General features: G+C 41.5%; 1 protein-coding gene across 1 annotated transcript in view; it reads right to left on the reverse strand.

The window, feature by feature from the left end:
• The window catches only part of LOC121001948 (serine/threonine-protein kinase Sgk3), a 135,716-nt gene that overhangs the window by 95,790 nt on the left and 22,206 nt on the right, over window positions 1-17,720 (reverse strand). The gene's annotated exons all lie outside the window — the stretch shown is intronic.

Raw genomic sequence — 17,720 nt, forward strand, 5'->3', positions numbered from 1 at the left:
ATTTAGTTCTGCTGGGGCGGTATTTTGTGCTGCACTATGGTATTGCTGGCTCTGCCTACAACATGGGGCCACTTTTATTTTATTTTTTTTAAGTTCCCAGTCTACCCCTGGTCACATGATTTTTCTGCCGCTCAGTCCCATTCAAGTGAATGGGACCGAGCCACAGTTGCGACACCATGTATGGTGCTGTGTCTGGTATTTAACAAAGAGGCTGTAGAGCTCTCATGAATGCCATGGTCCCTTCAAACAGCTGATCAGCAGGGGTGCTGAGAGTTGGATACCAATGAGCTATCCTTATTTAAGCACCTTTAAAAATCAGTGAACGAAAGCTGCAACCCCCACTGAGCCCAAGAATAAAGCCACTCCTGGCCCTGTTTATAACAAAGTGGTAGCCTTCCATGCTTCTGGGTTCCCGACACAACTACACAACTACATTGGCATGTAGTGAGGAGAATTAGGGGCTCAGGTCCCCCATTCTGGCGATTGGTAATAAATGTCGATTATAGGACAACTTATAGATTTCCTTTTTTTGCTTCTGTTCTAAATTCTCTATGAAGTGCTTTGGATTTTCTGTTAGGAGACTGGAGTCAGGTGTGCACCATCAATGAGGCCAGCACCAGGTAGGGGCAAGAGAGGGGCAGCCGAAGGGCCATGGGCTGAAGGGAAGGGGTTAGGTTAGGTTAAGAAATCGGCATTGGGGAAGGAGGGGCGCCATCCCTGACTGGAGTTCACCACAACATGGATCTCTCCTTTAAAAGGAGCTTTCTCCTTGTAGCCAAAGTAAAATAACATATAAACTATGAAATGTAACTAGTAACATTTCACTAGTATGTATATGGAGGTTATATTCCTCCAGGAATATTCCTCTCTTTTGGGGCTTTATCCTCTTATAAGGGCAGCAAACAATATATTCAGAAACGCATGATCCATCTGCAGAGAGTCCACAATTAGGTAATTCGCCAGAAGTCATTAGTAATGTATACATAAGGGTTTACCTATTAACACTGCACTTTGCACTGGCCAACAACACCTAAAAGTAATCATCTGCTGTGGCCTGGTACAAATATTGTACTATAATTGAATGTTAGCAAAGATCCTAAAGGTAGATTTACACAGGGCAATTGGGCCGATTATCGGGAATGAACGTTAGCACGAACACTTGTTCCCTTATAAAAGGTGCGGCAGATCACTCGATGTGCGAGCAAAACCCCTGTTCATTGGGTGAAATTATCGCTTATGCAAACACCTAAAATCACCATCTATATATGGTAACTTCTAAATTTTTTCTTAACCCCAAAATGATTCTCTATTCTGTGTAGAAAATGGCAGCAACACAGGACACCTAAAAAAATAAAAATAAATGATTATATATATATATATATATATATATATATATATATATATATATATATATATAAAAAAAAGAAAAAAGATGGCAGCACCGTCACAGGTAACAAAGGGATGAAGGGTGCAAAAAGCCCAATATGGATACAAGCCAATCCAATAATGCAGACGATAAAAAAGGGCAGCACTCCAATAGATTAAAAATCTAAAAACTTTATTTACCCATAAGGCTGTAGCGACGTTTCGGCTCTAACACAGAAGCCTTCCTCAAGCAGTGTGTACAAACCAAGATCTGGACATATATAGTGTTACAGCTAACCATAACCAATTACATGTCAAGTGAACATAATTAATAAAAAAGCAAAATACATAATACATCATACATGTGAACAGGGATAAAATCAGCGATACAATATGATCCAATTGTGATACACCTAATTGCATAAGAATAATTGTCGTAAATATAAAATCCAGTGAAATATTCATATAAATATATAATTAATAACATTATCAGTGTCAACTGTAGGTAATTACATAAAGTGTCAAGTGCTTACTAGTACAGGTGATGCGTGCTAAGAATGCAGGATGAAGATCGGTTGTAATCCATGCTGACATGTGCGGTCCGGCGTGCCTGGGTCCCCACTGCGCATGTCCATATGACGTATAATACATGTTCCCGGCCAGTATCAATCTCGTCACATGACGCATGCGCTCTTGCGTCACCGCGCCGAGACAACCATTATGGATAAGGGCAAAACAGCCCATTATGTCGCCCTGACGCTCATGGTGACAACTTAGTCTGGTACAGTGTGGAATCAGGATGGTACTGGTATGGGACAATGCCAAAGTATCGAAAGTGGCTAAGTGGGCTCGGCTGAGGGCTACACTAACAATATACAGTCATGTGAAAAAATTAGGACACCCTTTGAAAGCATGTGGTTTTTTGTAACATTTTTAATAAATGGTTATTTCATCTCCGTTTCAACAATACAGAGAGATTAAAGTAATCCAACTAAACAAAGAAAACTGAAGAAAAGTCTTTTCAAGATCTTCTGTAAATGTCATTCTACAAAAATGCCTATTCTAACTGAGGAAAAAGATAGGACACCCTCACATGTATTCCCTCTTAAATTGGCTCAGATCTCACACAGGTATATCACACCAGGTGCACATAATTAGTAGATCGTTACTCTGCATGTTGAATGAGGCTTGCCCTATTTAAACCTCAGACATTTAGTTTGGTGTGCTCCTGACTGTTGAAGTGAGAGTGAGCACCATGGTGAGAGCAAAAGAGCTGTCAGAGGACTTCAGAAAAAAGATTGTAGCAGCCTATGAGTCTGGGAAGGGATTTAAAAAGATCTCAAAAGATTTTGAAATCAGCCATTCCACTGTCCGGAAGATAGTCTACAAGTGGAGGGCTTTCAAAACAACTGCCAACATGCCCAGGACTGGTCGCCCCAGCAAGTTCACCCCAAGAGCAGACCGCAAAATGCTAAAAGAGGTATCCAAAAACCCTAAAGTGTCATCTCGAGAACTACAGCAGGCTCTGGCTACTGTTGATGTAGAAGTACATGCCTCTACAATCAGAAAGAGACTGTACAAGTTTAACTTGCATGGGAGGTGTGCAAGGAGGAAACCTTTGCTTTCCAAGAGAAACATCGAGGCCAGACTGACATTTGCCAGCGATAAAGTTGACAAAGACCAGGACTTCTGGAATAATGTTCTTTGGACAGATGAGTCCAAAATTGAATTATTTGGACACAACAGCAGAGGACATGTTTGGCGTAAACCAAACACAGCATTCCAAGAAAAGAACCTCATACCAACTGTGAAGCATGGAGGTGGAAGTGTCATGGTTTGGGGCTGCTTTGCTGCAGCAGGACCTGGTCAGCTCACCATCATAGAATCCACGATGAATTCTACTGTGTATCAGAAGGTGCTTGAAGAACATGTGAGACCATCAGTTAGAAAATTAAAGCTGAAGCGGAACTGGACCATGCAACATGACAATGACCCAAAACATACTAGTAAATCAACCAAAGATTGGCTGAAAAAGAAGAAATGGAGAGTCCTGGAATGGCCAAGTCAAAGTCCAGATTTGAATCCCATTGAGATGCTGTGGGGTGACTTGAAAAGGGCTGTACGTGCAAGAAACCCCTCAAACATCTCACAGCTGAAAAAGTTCTGCATTGAGGAGTGGGGTAAAATTTCCTCAGACCGATGTCGAAGACTGGTAGATGGCTACAAGAACCGTCTCACTGCAGTTATTTCAGCCAAAGGAGGTAACACTCGCTATTAGGGGCAAGGGTGTCCTATCTTTTTCCTCAGTTAGAATAGGCATTTTTGTAGAATGACATTTACAGAAGATCTTGAAAAGACTTTTCTTCAGTTTTCTTTGTTTAGTTGGATTACTTTAATCTCTCTGTATTGTTGAAACGGAGATGAAATAACCATTTATTAAAAATGTTACAAAAAACCACATGCTTTCAAAGGGTGTCCTAATTTTTTCACAAGACTGTATATATATACACACACACACACACACACACACACACAGTACAGACCAAAAGTTTGGACACACCTTCTCATTCAAAGAATTTTCTTATTTTTCATGACTATGAAGGCATCAAAACTATGAATTAACACATGTGGAATTATATACATAACAAACAAGTGTGAAACAACTGAAAATATGTCATATTCTAGGTTCTTCAAAGTAGCCACCTTTTGCTTTGATTACTGCTTTGCACACTCTTGGTATTCTCTTGATGAGCTTCAAGAGGTAGTCCCCTGAAATGGTCTTCCAACAGTCTTGAAGGAGTTCCCAGAGATGCTTTGCACTTGTTGGCTTTTTTGCCTTCACTCTGCGGTCCAGCTCACCCCAAACCATCTCGATTGGGTTCAGGTCCGGTGACTGTGGAGGCCAGGTCATCTGGCGCAGCACCCCATCACTCTCGTTCATGGTCAAATAGCCCTTACTTTCAAAGTTTTCCCAATTTTCCGGCTGACTGACTTTCATTTCTTAAAGTAATGATGGCCACTCGTTTTTCTTTACTTAGCTGCTTTTTTACTTGCCATAATACAAATTCTAACAGTCTATTCAGTAGGACTATCAGCTGTGTATCCACCTGACTTCTCCTCAACGCCACTGATGGTCCCAACCTTATTTATAAGGCAAGAAATCCCACTTCTTAAACCTGACAGGGCACACCTGTGAAGTGAAAACCATTTCAGGGGACTACCTCTTGAAGCTCATCAAGAGAATGCCAAGAGTGTGCAAAGCAGTAATCAAAGCAAAAGGTGGCTACTTTGAAGAACCTAGAATATGACATATTTTCAGTTGTTTCACACTTGTTTGTTATGTATATAATTCCACATGTGTTAATTCATAGTTTTGATGCCTTCAGTGTGAATCTACAATTTTCATAGTCATGAAAATAAAGAAAACTCTTTGAATGAGAAGGTGTGTCCAAACTTTTGGTCTGTACTGTAATATATATATATATATATATATATATATATATACATACAGTATATATATATATATTAGTGTGACACAGTGAGGGGTTGTGTCTGGCAAGGCAGGTATATTCCTCCCAGCATGTGCGGCTGGACTGGTTTCCAGCTAGGTGAGGTCAAATACAGGACCAGCGTTTAAGTGCCATTCCGGGTTTTGGCAGCACCTGGCTGTCCTTAAATAGGCAGCTGGGCTCAGCAGAGAGGTCTCTGTTTTTGGGATCTGAGGCTTTGGGCCGTGTTGGAGGGCTGAGAGCCGCATGCTGGGGACTACTGGAGGCAGAACTGCCAGCAAGGTGACTTGTGTTATATGAACTTTCCCTTTTGTGTGAATTAACACCAAGACTGCAAAGTTACGTGCTATTTTGTGCAATTGCCTCAAGTGTGAATAAACACTGACGTTTTGAGTTAAGAACTTGTATTTTGCCTCTGTACTGCGCCCACTTACCCTATCTACCAGAGTAAAACCCCACAATATATTTCAGTTTTAGGCCTATATAGGAGGAACGCAGTGAGAGCAGGAGAGAGCTGCAGCGTTTTCACAGTTCAATAAGCTGGACTTTCCTTAGCAACACTCATTTAGAGAATACTGCTAAGGGGCGACTTCACAGCATTTTTTTCTCATAGAAATGTGCAAATTCATCAAATAAAGTATATTACAAAAATAATTCACTATCACATCCCTACATATTAGAAAAAAATGTTACACTTTAAACATTTTATAATTTTTTTTTTTTTTTTAAGTATAATAAACCGCAGTATATCAGTGTTGAAATGTATTATCCCTATCAGCGTAATGTTAACGGTGATCCTGTAGGTGTGCTAAGATAGCAGAACTGTAGCCATTGCAGCACTGTAGCAACTGTCTCCAAACGAAATGGCAACCCATTTGCAACCACAAAATCACATCTGGAGGGCGATGGATGGCAATGTTGAATGAGGAATCTAAAGTGTTAAACAGACAGAATTGGAGAAATCTAAGCTCCTGCACCTATGCCTACACCCGTAAATGTTCAGTGATTTGCAGAACCTACCCGCCAGCTGTGCCATACATTTATAGGAAGTAGTTTCACAATTTTTTGTGATGTTTTTTCTTAATTTCCATATCACTATCTATATTAAACAATAATAGTGAAATGTTGCAGTTTTTTACAAGAGCCTGACAACAGGATGACATGACATGTTATTCAGAAGATAAAGCATGACTTCTCAGAAGTCATCTCACTAGAAGCTAGGCGCAGCTTCCCTCCCCCTTCTCCCTGCAAAGTGACCTTTGTACAGGTTTCAATGTATTTCTTGAACACTTATACCTGATCTCTGTGTAGTTTACTTTCCACCTCTGATTTGCTACTAATCACTGCCATGTGAATAAAGCCACACACCACCTGCGTCTAACGGATCCCATTCACTATAATGGGGTCCACTGGGTTTCAGGCATGAATACCGTCATTCTGTCAGACAAAATACCACTGCATGCAGTGCCATTTTTCCACCTTTTGCCAAAACCTCCAATACAGATGTGATCCTAGCCATAGCTAAAAGAAATATTTTTTTTTCTTCTAAGGGCTCATGCACACGACCGTAAGGGCTCTGTGCCCATATTGCGGACCGCTAATGGCAGGTCCACAATATACAGGCACTGGCCGTGTGCACTATTTGCAGTGTTCACCCCGTGCTGCGGATGGAGACCCATTGACTTGAATGGATCTGTGATCTGCAAGATACCACCAAAGATAGGAGATGTCCTATCTTCTGTGGAGCGGAGGCATGGATCGGAAGCCCACGGTAACACTACAAAGCGCTTCTGTGGGCTTTCGGGTCCGTGCCTCCGCACGTCCTATCTTTGGCCGTATCTTGCGAATTGTGGACCCATTCAAGTCAATGTGCACTGCAAATAGTGGTCCGCAGCACAACATGGAGCCCTTACGTTCGTGTGCATGAGCTCTAAGTGAACCATATTGCCTTTATCACTGATTTGGACTGTACAAACACTGCCATAATCTTCCTGCACATGTACCATGCACATATGCTGCAAATCCCGATCTCTAAATATACATTTTTAAAGGGAATCTGTCCCTAAATGCCTCTCAATAAAACCAGCTGGCATGGGACATGTGCCCTTGTCAGCTAAATCTAATGATATTGGTCCAGTTGCACTCAGTGGCTGCATTGCATAGAAAATAGCATTTTAATAATATGCAAATTAGTTCCTGGGTGCAACAAAGTCATTGCTGTTGCACCCAGAGGCTCATCTCACTCACCTACAGGCTGCGTCTCCACCACTTTGACTGAGAGAGCCATGTCAGCTGGTTTTGAGAGATATTTAGTGGCAGATTCCCTTTAGAGGGGTTTTCCAAGCTATTTTAACTGACGACCTATCCTCTGGATAGGTCATAAGTATATGATCGTGGGGGTCTCACACCCGGGACCCCCTGATCAGTTGTTTGAGAAGAAACCAGCACTCGCACTAGCACTGCAGCCATCTCACAGCTTTGCTTAAGCCATGTAACGTCATGTTCAACAGTCACATGGCCTAGGCGCAGCTCAGCCGCATTGAAGTGAATGGGGCTGAGCGTGATACCAAACACAGCCCCTATACAATGTACAGCGCTGTGCTTGGTGAGCTGAGAGAAGGCTCCGGTGCTACTGCGAGCGCCGCTGCCTTCTCAAACATGATGGGCGGGGGTCCCAGGTGTCAGACCCCCACTAATCAGAAACTAAGGACTAATCCAGAGGATAGGTCATCAGTTAAAGAAATCTCAGAAAACCCCTTTAACCCCTTCCTGCCCAGCGCCGTAATAGTACGGCGCAGTGGGATGTGACTTGCCGCCCAGTGCCGTACTATTACGGCGGGCTGATCGGGCGGTTGCAGGAGCTGCGCCCGCCCGATCAGCTGCAGGGGTCCGCCAGTCACTGATAGCCGTATCCCTGCAGTATGCGCTGGCATCGGTGAAAACATAGATGCCGGCGCATTAACCCTTGATGTGCCGCGGTCAGCGCTGACCGCGGCACATGCGATGTGTGGAGAGAGGGAGCCCCGCACTGCTGTGACAGGGACTTGATGGCAGGGAAGGCAGCCCGATGCCTTCCTTAGGCATCGTGGCTGCCTTCCTGTAAGCCTGTGAGATCTATCCGCCTGGATCTCACAGGCAAGCAGGCTGTAAGTGTATTACAGTCTGTAATACACTTACAGCCAATGCATCACAATACAGAAGTATTGTGATTAATTGTAAAGGGGATCAGACCCCCAAAAGTTGATAAAAATAAAGTGCAAAAAAAAAGTTAAAAAAATAAAGTTTTACAAAAAAAGTAAAATCAAAAAAAATGAAAAAAAAAAATGCATCCTTTTCCCAAAATAAAGTAAATTGGTTTTTTCAAAAATAGGGAAAAAGAAAAGTAGACATATTTAGGTATCACCACGTCTGTATCGACTGGCTCTATAAAAATATCACATGACCTAACCCCTCAGGTGAACACCATCAAAAAAATAAAATAAAAACTGTGCTAAAAAAAAGATTTGTTGGTCACCTTACATCACTAAAAGTGCAACACCAAAAGTTCAACATCAAAAGTTCAACATCAAAAAGGCATATGCCCCCCAAAATAGTACCAATCTAACAGTCACCTCATCCCGCAAAAAATGAGCCCCTACCTAAGACAATCGCCCAAAAAAATTTAATAAAAATATGGCTCTCAGACTATGGAGACACTAAAACATGATTTTTTGGGGGGTTTCAAAACTGCTTTTATTGAGTTAAATGTAAAAAAAAAAAAAGCAGACATTAGGTATTGCCGCATCCGTAACAACCTGCTCTATAAAAATACCACATGGCCTAACCACTCAGATGAACAGCGTAAAAAAGATAAAATAAAAATGGTGTCAAAAAAGCCATTTTTTGTCACCTTACATCACAAAAAGTGAAATAGCAAGCGATTAAAAAGTCATATGCACCCCAAAATAGTGCCAATTAAACCTTCATCTCATCCCACAAAAATCACCTACCTAAGACAATCGCCCAAAAAATAAAAAAGCTGTGACTCTCAGACTATGGAGACACTAAAACATGATTTTTATTGTTTCAAAAATGATGTTATTGTGTAAAACTTAAATAAATAAAAAAAGTATACATATTGTTAGGCATCTCCGCGTCAGAAAGAACCTGCTGTATAAAAATATCACACGACCTAACCCCTCAGATGAACACGGTAAAAAAAAAAAAAAAAAAAATATATGTGTCAATAAATCTATTTTTTGTCACCTTACATCACAAAAAGTATAATACCAAGCGATCAAAATGTCATATGCACCCTAAAATAATACCAAACAGTCATCTCATACCGAAAAAAATTAGCACCTACATAAGACGGTCGCCCAAAATTTTAAAAAACTATGGCTTTTAGATTATGGAGACACTAAAAAATAATTTTTCAAAAATGCTTTATTATGTAAAACTGAAATAAACAACAACAAAAAAAGTCATATTTGGCATTGTCTCGTCTGTAACAACCTGCTCTATAAAAAGACCACGTGATCTAACCTGTCAGATGAACACTTAAATAACAAAAAATAAAAACGGTGCCGAAACAGCTATTTTTTGTTACCTTGCCTTACAAAAAGTGTAATATAGAGCACCCAAAAATCATATGTACCCTAAAATAGTACCACAAAACTGCCACCTTATCCCGTAGTTTCCAAAATGGGGTCTTTTTTGGAGTTTCTACTCTAGGGGTGCTTCAGGGGGTCTTCAAATGTGACATGGCAGCTTAAAATTATCCCAGTGAACTTTACCTTCCAAAAACCATATGGCGTTCCTTTCCTTCTGTGCCCTGCCGTGTGCCCGTACAGCAGTTTATGACCACATACTGTATGGGGTGTTTCTGTAAACTACAGAATAAGGGCAATAAATATTGAGTTTTGTTTGGCTGTTAACCCTTGCTTTGTTAGCGGAAAAAAATTTGATAAAATGAAAATCTGCCAAAAAAGTGAAATTCTGAAATTTCATCTCAATTTTCCATGAATTCTTGTGGAACATCTAAATGGTTAACAAAGTTTGTAAAATCAGTTTTGAATACCTTGAAGGGTGTGGTTTCTAAAATGGGGTCATTTTTGTGTGGCTTCTATTATGTAAGCCTCACAAAGTGACTTCAGACCTGAACTGGTCCTTAAAAAGTGGGTTTTGGAAATTTTCTAAAAAATTTCAAGATTTGCTTCTAAACTTCTAAGCCTTCTAACGTTCCCAAAAAATAAAACAGCATTCACAAAATAATACAAACATGAAGTAGACATATGGGGAATGTAAATAATTAATTTTGGAGTTATTACTATCTATGATAAAAGTAGAGAAATAGAAATTTGCTAATTTTTCTAAATTTTTGGTAAATTTGGCATTTTGTTTATGAATAAAAATGACTTTTTTGTTTACTCAATTTTACCACTGTCATGAAGTACAATATGTGACGAAAAAACAATTTCAGAATGGCCTGGATAAGTAAAAGCGTTTTAAAGTTATATTACCACGTAAAGTGACACGTCAGATTTGCAAAAAATGGCCTAGGCAGGAAGGTGAAAACTGGACTGGGGTTGAAAGGGTTAAAGGATAACTGTCAGGTTTTCATCTAAAAATCTATTTTAGCATATGTTACTGCTGCTGCAGCAGCATTATGCATAAAGCAATCTTCAGTTTCTTCACATACCACCATTTTCCTTGAGTTTTTCCCTTAGTTACGGCTGTTTAAACATTTACAATATGATGGCTCCTCTGCCAGTTCTCTGAGGCCAAAACTGCTTTCTCTCACTTCCCATACACACTTGCTGTAGCCAGCAGCTCCCTGCCAGCCAATCAGATTGGATTACTGAGAGACAAGCCTCCTCACTCTGAAGCTTAATGCAGGCATGCAGTGTGAAGGACCACCCCTCCGTCTTCCTGTCTTCCATAGCAACTGTCTTTTAAGGGAGCAGTGGAAAGGGACAGGGGACATTAATGAAAGCTGCTATTATTAGGTAATTACAGATCTTTTGACAATGATTGACAGACTAACTCAGGTATACATGCCTAGCTCTAATAAACTAGCAAATGAAAAACAATATGACAGTTACACTTTAACATGCATAAGAATAACCATATTCCCCATATACAAATTATTTAAAAAAAACAACAGTTTTTTACATTTTACAGTATATGTATGTATAGGTAAGGTGCCCGTCATAGCCTTTGCAAAATCTTAGTATAATAAAGGGTATACAAATATTCTGGTTTAGATAAATACATTTTTAGTAAATACCCCTACCAAACACACAAATTACTCATTAGCTGACCAATTCATACTGTTGGCGCATTAACTGAGTCCATGATAAATATCTGCTTTCTGCAGAAAAATCGAGAAGTGGTCCGCAATGTTCATATAAAGTAGTGAACCACACAATTCAAAACCTTATGTGAACCATGAATGACCATCCAACTGGAAGGTACACAGAATGTTACTTCTTTAGTTCTTCCCCATTAGTGGTGAATGGTCTCTTTGTGGATGTGAAAGTAAAAAGGGAACCAGGAAGCATGACATGGGATTTACCCAAGCAGAACTAAGTCAGCATTCACCTAACAGTATGTTTGCCTAAGAGCACTTTCACACTAGCGTTATTCTTTTCCGGTATTGAGTTCCGTTCTAGGGGCTCAGTACCGGAAAAAAAAGGACTAGTTTAATCCTAATGCATTCTGAATGGAGAGCATTCCGTTCAGGATGCATCAGTTTAGTCCCTCTTACGGTATTTGGCCGGAGAAAATACCACAGCATGCCGAGATATTTTCTCCGTCCAAAATTCCGTAACACTTGCTGGAATGCCGGATCTGGCATTAATTTCCATTGAAATGTATTAGTGCCGGATCCAGCATTAAAATTGCCGCATTGACGGACCCAGTCTTCCGGTCTGCACATGCACAGACCTTTAAAAATGTGAAAATGATAAATACCGAATCCATTTTTCCAGATGACACCGGAGAGACGGATCCGGTATTTCAATGCATGTCAGACGGATCTGCATCCAGATCCGTCTACAAATGATATCCGTTTGCATGCAGATTTCCAGATGCGGCAAGCAGTTCCGGCGACAGAACTGCCTGCCGGATCCTCACAACCCAAGTGTGAAAGTACCCATTGTAGGGATTTGCTCTGGTAGGCAGGGTAAGCGGACGCAGTACAGAGGCAAGACCACGGTAGTAAAGCAAAAGTTCAGTGTTTATTCACACTAGAGGAAAAAACACTGGTGTTAATTCACACAGAACAAAGTCCACAGAACAAAGATGTCACCTGGCAGGCTGATTTATCCACGGCAGGCTTTAGGGCGCCTGATTCCCAGTGTGTGGCTCTCCAGCACGGTCCCACAGCAGAGCCTGCCAGAGCTCCACTGTCAGATGGAGGATCAATTCCACACAGCTGAGACTGTTAGCTGGGTTTTTATAGCCCAGCCCAAAACCCGGCCTGGAACCGTGGGGAACAGCCACCCAGCCTGCTCTTTGGCTGCTCCAAATAAGAACCGACCTGGATCGGCTTTACAGCCATACTAAGTAAAACAGTGTCAGCCAGCACTAGCTGCCGCTGACACACAAAATTACCGGTTCTTATCTCACCGAGACCAGGAATCTCGGCGACACGTACCTTCCGTCAATGACGGACCCTTGCGCCTTCCTACACCTTATACAGTAGCATTTGTTTTCAATCATTGGATTCCTGTTTGGTTACAAAACTGTTACATCTTAAAGGCACATAACAAAGCATTATAACAAATCAGGCAATTGTATACGGTACCAGTCCCATAATCTTGGCTACATCTATTTTCTTTCAGGCTTAAAGGGGTTTTCCGAGATTTTGATACTGATGACCTATCCTCAGTATAGGTCACAAGTATCTGATCGATGGGGGTCCGACACCCTGGACCCCCGCCGATCAGCTGTTTGAGAAGGCACCGGCGCCTTCACACAGCTATTCCTAGTCCAGATACGTCACATTCATTGTTCCCGTGGCCTAGGAGCAGGTCAGTCCCATTCAAGCGAATAGGGCTGAGCTGCAATACCAAGCACAGCATCTAAACAATGTACAGCACCGTGCTTGGTAAACTGTGAGAAGGCCGACGTGCTCACAGGAGCGCCCATGCCTTCTCAAAATAGTTGATCAGCGGGGGTCCCGGGTGTCAGATCCCCACAATCGGCTACTGATGACCTATCCAGAGGATAGGTCATCAGTATAAAAATCTTTGAAAACTCTTTTAACTTTCTAAACTGAAGCTTTTGATGTTGATATTCTGTTATAGGTCTATTATATTGTAGAATACCTATTTTTACTACAGTACTGCGTCTCTATGTTATATCTACATATTCTCTATGAAGAAGCTGAAGCAGCAAGGAATGCAGTACAATGCCCTGCACCATCCATGAAGTGGTGGTCTCACTTCAGCAAATGGCATTTATCATGTAGAGAAAGTTTATACAAGGCACTTACTAATGTATTATGATTGTCCATATTGCTTCCTTTGATGGTTGGATTCACTTTTCCATCACATTATACACTGGTCATATCCAGGGGTTACAACTAACCTTCAATCGAGCAACGGTGGCCGTGCTTGCACACTGTAGGAAAAAGCGCCAGCCTCTCTGTTGGCCAGGACTGTGGGAGTGCACATAGGCACACGGTGGTCATAACCCCTGGAAATGAGCAGTGTATGACACCATGTAAAAATGAAATAAGCCAGCAAAGGAGGCAATATGGACAATCACAATACATTAGAAAGTGTCTATTATTAACTTTCTCTACATGATAAATGCCTCTTTTCAGACGACCATGTCCTGTGTGGAAATCATGCTCTGTGTGTGAGCGTGATTTACTGTTAAGGACACTGCTCGTTTCGCAGGAGTGCAAGGCATTATAATGATTTATAATGCTGTGTGTCTCTGCATGACGTTAGTTCTACAGAATTAGGGCTCGTCCATGCAACCGTTTGTAGCCTGTGCCGTGCACTGGGGACCGGCACGGGCGACAGCTCCATTCACAAATTGTGTCCGTGTGGCATGCGCTGACAGATGCAGACTCATTCAACTTGAACGGATCCGCAATACGTCCGCACCGCAAAAAAATAGAGCAGAAATAGAGCATGTTTTTATGTTTTTGCGGTGTGGAGATACGGACGGAAATGCCATTAAAGTGCTCCATAGTGCTTCCGTGGCATTACGCTCTATATCTTCCAGATTGCGGATCGCAATACGGCACATGTTCGTGCATAAGCCCTTATACTGACAGCATTATGTCTGTATAAGGGCCCTTTCACACTACCGTTTTTTGCGTTCCGTATACGGTCCGTATACGGAACCATTCATTTCAATGGGTCCGCAAAAAAAACGGAATGTACTCCGTATGCATTCTGTTTCCGTGTTTCCGTATCTCCGTTCCGTGCAAAGATAGAACATGTCCTATATTTGGCCGCAAATCACGTTCCGTGGCTCCGCAAAAAAAAACCGAATGCATACGGAAATGCATCCGTATGTCTTCCGGATCCGTTCTGTTTTTTGCGGAACCATCTATTGAAAATGTTATGCCCAGCCCAATTTGTTAGATGTAATTACTGTATACTGTATATGCCATATGGAAAAACGGAACGGAAAGACGAAACCAAAACGGAAACACAACGGAAACAAAAAACGGAACAACGGATCTGTGAAACTCTGAAATAGCCATACGGTAGTGTGAAAGAGGCCTAATTCTGTAGAAGGAAGGTCATGCAGAGACAAAAGAATTCTAAATCGTTATAATACTGCGCGTTCCTGCGAAATGAGCAGTGACCATAAGAGAAAATCACGCTCAAACAAGGTGCGTGATTTCTGCACAGGACACTTTCAGCTGAAACCTATACTTAAAGGGAACCCGTCATCAACTTTATGCTGTCCATAGGAAAAAATTGCTCTGTATGCGGATGATATTATGCTGTTTGTAGGTTCACCTGGATCACTAACTAAGATTTTTCAAGTTTTTGACCAGTATGGCAAATATGCTGGACTCAGTATAAATTTGTCTAAATCGGCTTGTGTCCAGATTGACCCCCTGAACAATTTTAGACCGGGACTATTGGAAATTAGGAGGGTTAATGAACCTATTAAATATTTGGGTATTCAAATCACTCCAAACCCTAGGGACTACGTTCAGATAAACGTGGCCCCTAAAATACAGGAAATCAGGAAAAAAATTGAGATATGGAAAAAACTATATGTCTCGATAGCAGGTCTTATCTCATTGGTGAAGATGTGTTTATTACCTGGTCTGAATCATATCTTGTGGAATACACCGGTGATAATTCCAAAAAGAGTTTTTAAAATAATAAGCAGCTTATTAACGGATTTAATATGGCAAGGGAAAAAACCGAGGATGAAAGCACAAATATTGTGCATTCACGAGAAGGAGGGTGGACTATCAGTACCGGATTTGGAACTCTATTTCATTTCTGGCCATATAAAAAGTATCTTAATATGGAGTAACACGCTAAGATATAAGAACATGATAGTGGGGATTAATAAAAGATTGGAAAAATGCAATATTTTTCAAATATTAGAAGCAGGTATTTTGTTGCAAAAGGCAGGTAAAAAGATACCAATATTTGAGTTGATGGCCAGAGTTTGGAAGGAAGCAAGAGAATTGTGGCCCCAGAGAGGGCTCCACACTGATACTATACTGTGGGATAATATTTATCTCACAGAGTTAAAATTAATTGAACAGAAAACTTGGTGAAAAAATTGAATATATAAACTGGGACAGGTATGGGAAGAGGGGGATATAATTCCCTATGAAGAACTTAAAGTGAAGTACCAACTGAAAAAAGTTGAGTTTTTTTTTTATCTACAACTAAAACAAGCATTGTGTAAGACGCTAGGAAAAGGCACACAAATTGGTACCCTACCATTGCTATTAGTTAATATTATGAAATTAACACCAGGAAGGAAATTAGTTTCCAATATATGAAGGCCTGTTGCATCAAAAGACCAATGGTAGAGCAGTTAATAACTTAATACATAAATGGCAAGGGATCTTGAACTCCCAGTGGGAAGGGTTTTGGGAATTGGCCATACAGGAAAAAAACAGGGTCTCAAATAATTTTTCACATAAAATAACCCAATTTAATATACTGTATCGTCTTTACTACTCCCCCAAGACCTTAATGAAGTGTTATAGAAATAAAGTTTTCCGTTGTCAAAAATGTGAAGAGATAGGAGTGGATGATACACATGTCCAAAAAATATGTATAAGAATTCAAGAGTTCTGGGAAAAGGTTAAAAAAAAAAATAGAGGAATACCATCGGTTTAAAGTACCTAGACAATTTGAAAATTGCATTTTGGGGGTGATGGATGGAATGGATACCCCTCAACATCGAGAGATAGCATCTAAACTCTTATTTCAGGCCAGGAGATGTGTTGTTCGACACTGGGGGGGGGTAGTGCTGCCCTCACGATCAATGAATGGGAAAGTTCCACCAGAGTCACACTTGCCAGTGAGGAATTTCCCCTGGTAAATGTTAAGAAAAAACATAGATTTGCTAAAATATGGCAGAAATGGTTAAATGAAAAGTAGATGATTTGGAGGAGAGAGAGCTGGGATGATGAGATGAGGGAGGGAGGGTTGAGGTGGAGGGAGGGAGGGAGGGTTGAGGTGGAGGGAGGGAGGGAGGGTTGAGGTGGAGGGAGGGAGGGAGGGTTGAGGTGGAGGGAGGGAGGGTTGAGGTGGAGGGAGGTAGAGTTGAGAGGGAGGGAGGGTTGAGGTGGAGGGAGGGTTGAGGTGGAGGGAGGGAGGGTTGAGGTGGAGGGAGGGAGGGTTGAGGTGGAGGGAGGGAGGGAGGGTTGAGGTGGAGGGAGGGAGGGAGGGTTGAGGTGGAGGGAGGGAGGGTTGAGGTGGAGGGAGGGAGAGAAAACGTTTTTTAATTTAAAAAAATTTGGAGAAGGAGCAAGCGGCGGGCAAAGGGAGGGGGTTGGTGGAATTGTATGTAATATAATTAAAATTGTTGATGGAAGCATTTTGTAAGAGGTTTGTAAAAAAGAGTAATAAAGATGTATATAAAAAAAAATAAAAAAATTTTGTGCTGCCCATACTAACGGCAGAATAAAGTAGAGACAGGCGAGTTGATTTCAGCGGTCTGTCATTTATAAGTTAAAAGTAAGTGGTTGCTGAGAACCAGCATCATAATCATTGCAGAGTGGGCCTGGAAAAGAGTCCCGGCCACCTGAGAGGAGTCCTGGTTATTCATAAATCACTGCTCTCCCTGCATACCTGCTTATGATTGACAGTCTTCTACCTAGTTTTCTCCCTTTCTATCTAGGAGAGAACTGCCAATCATCAGCAGATGGGTGATAGTGCAGGAGATTACGAATAACCAGGACTCTTCTCAGGTAGATTTGACTCTTTTCAAGGCCTGGGCTGCAATGATTATGATGCTGGTTCTCAGCAACCACTTACTTTAGGCTTATGAGTGACACACTGCTGACATCAGCATTTCTGTCACTATTTTATGTTGCCCACAGTGAGGTCAGCATAAAGTTGATGACAGGTTCCCTTTCAGGTCAGAACCTCAACTCAGGTTGCATTTTTCCCTAACTGCAAGGGAGGAGATTTATGATAGATCTATCCCTGCACCATCCAATCTTCAACTCAACAAAAGATGGTGTACAGTTCCACGTTAGGCCCCAATGGGGCATGAGGCACACCTGGCCCGACAACCTCAGAGTAAGGGCTCATGCACACGAACATGTGCGGCCCGTGCTGTGGACCACAAATAGCAGTCCGCAATGCACAGGCTTCAGCTGTGTGCCTGCAGTCCGCAACATTCAGACTG

The sequence above is a fragment of the Bufo bufo genome, chromosome 5, assembly GCF_905171765.1.
Source record: "Bufo bufo chromosome 5, aBufBuf1.1, whole genome shotgun sequence".
Classification (NCBI taxonomy): domain Eukaryota; kingdom Metazoa; phylum Chordata; class Amphibia; order Anura; family Bufonidae; genus Bufo; species Bufo bufo.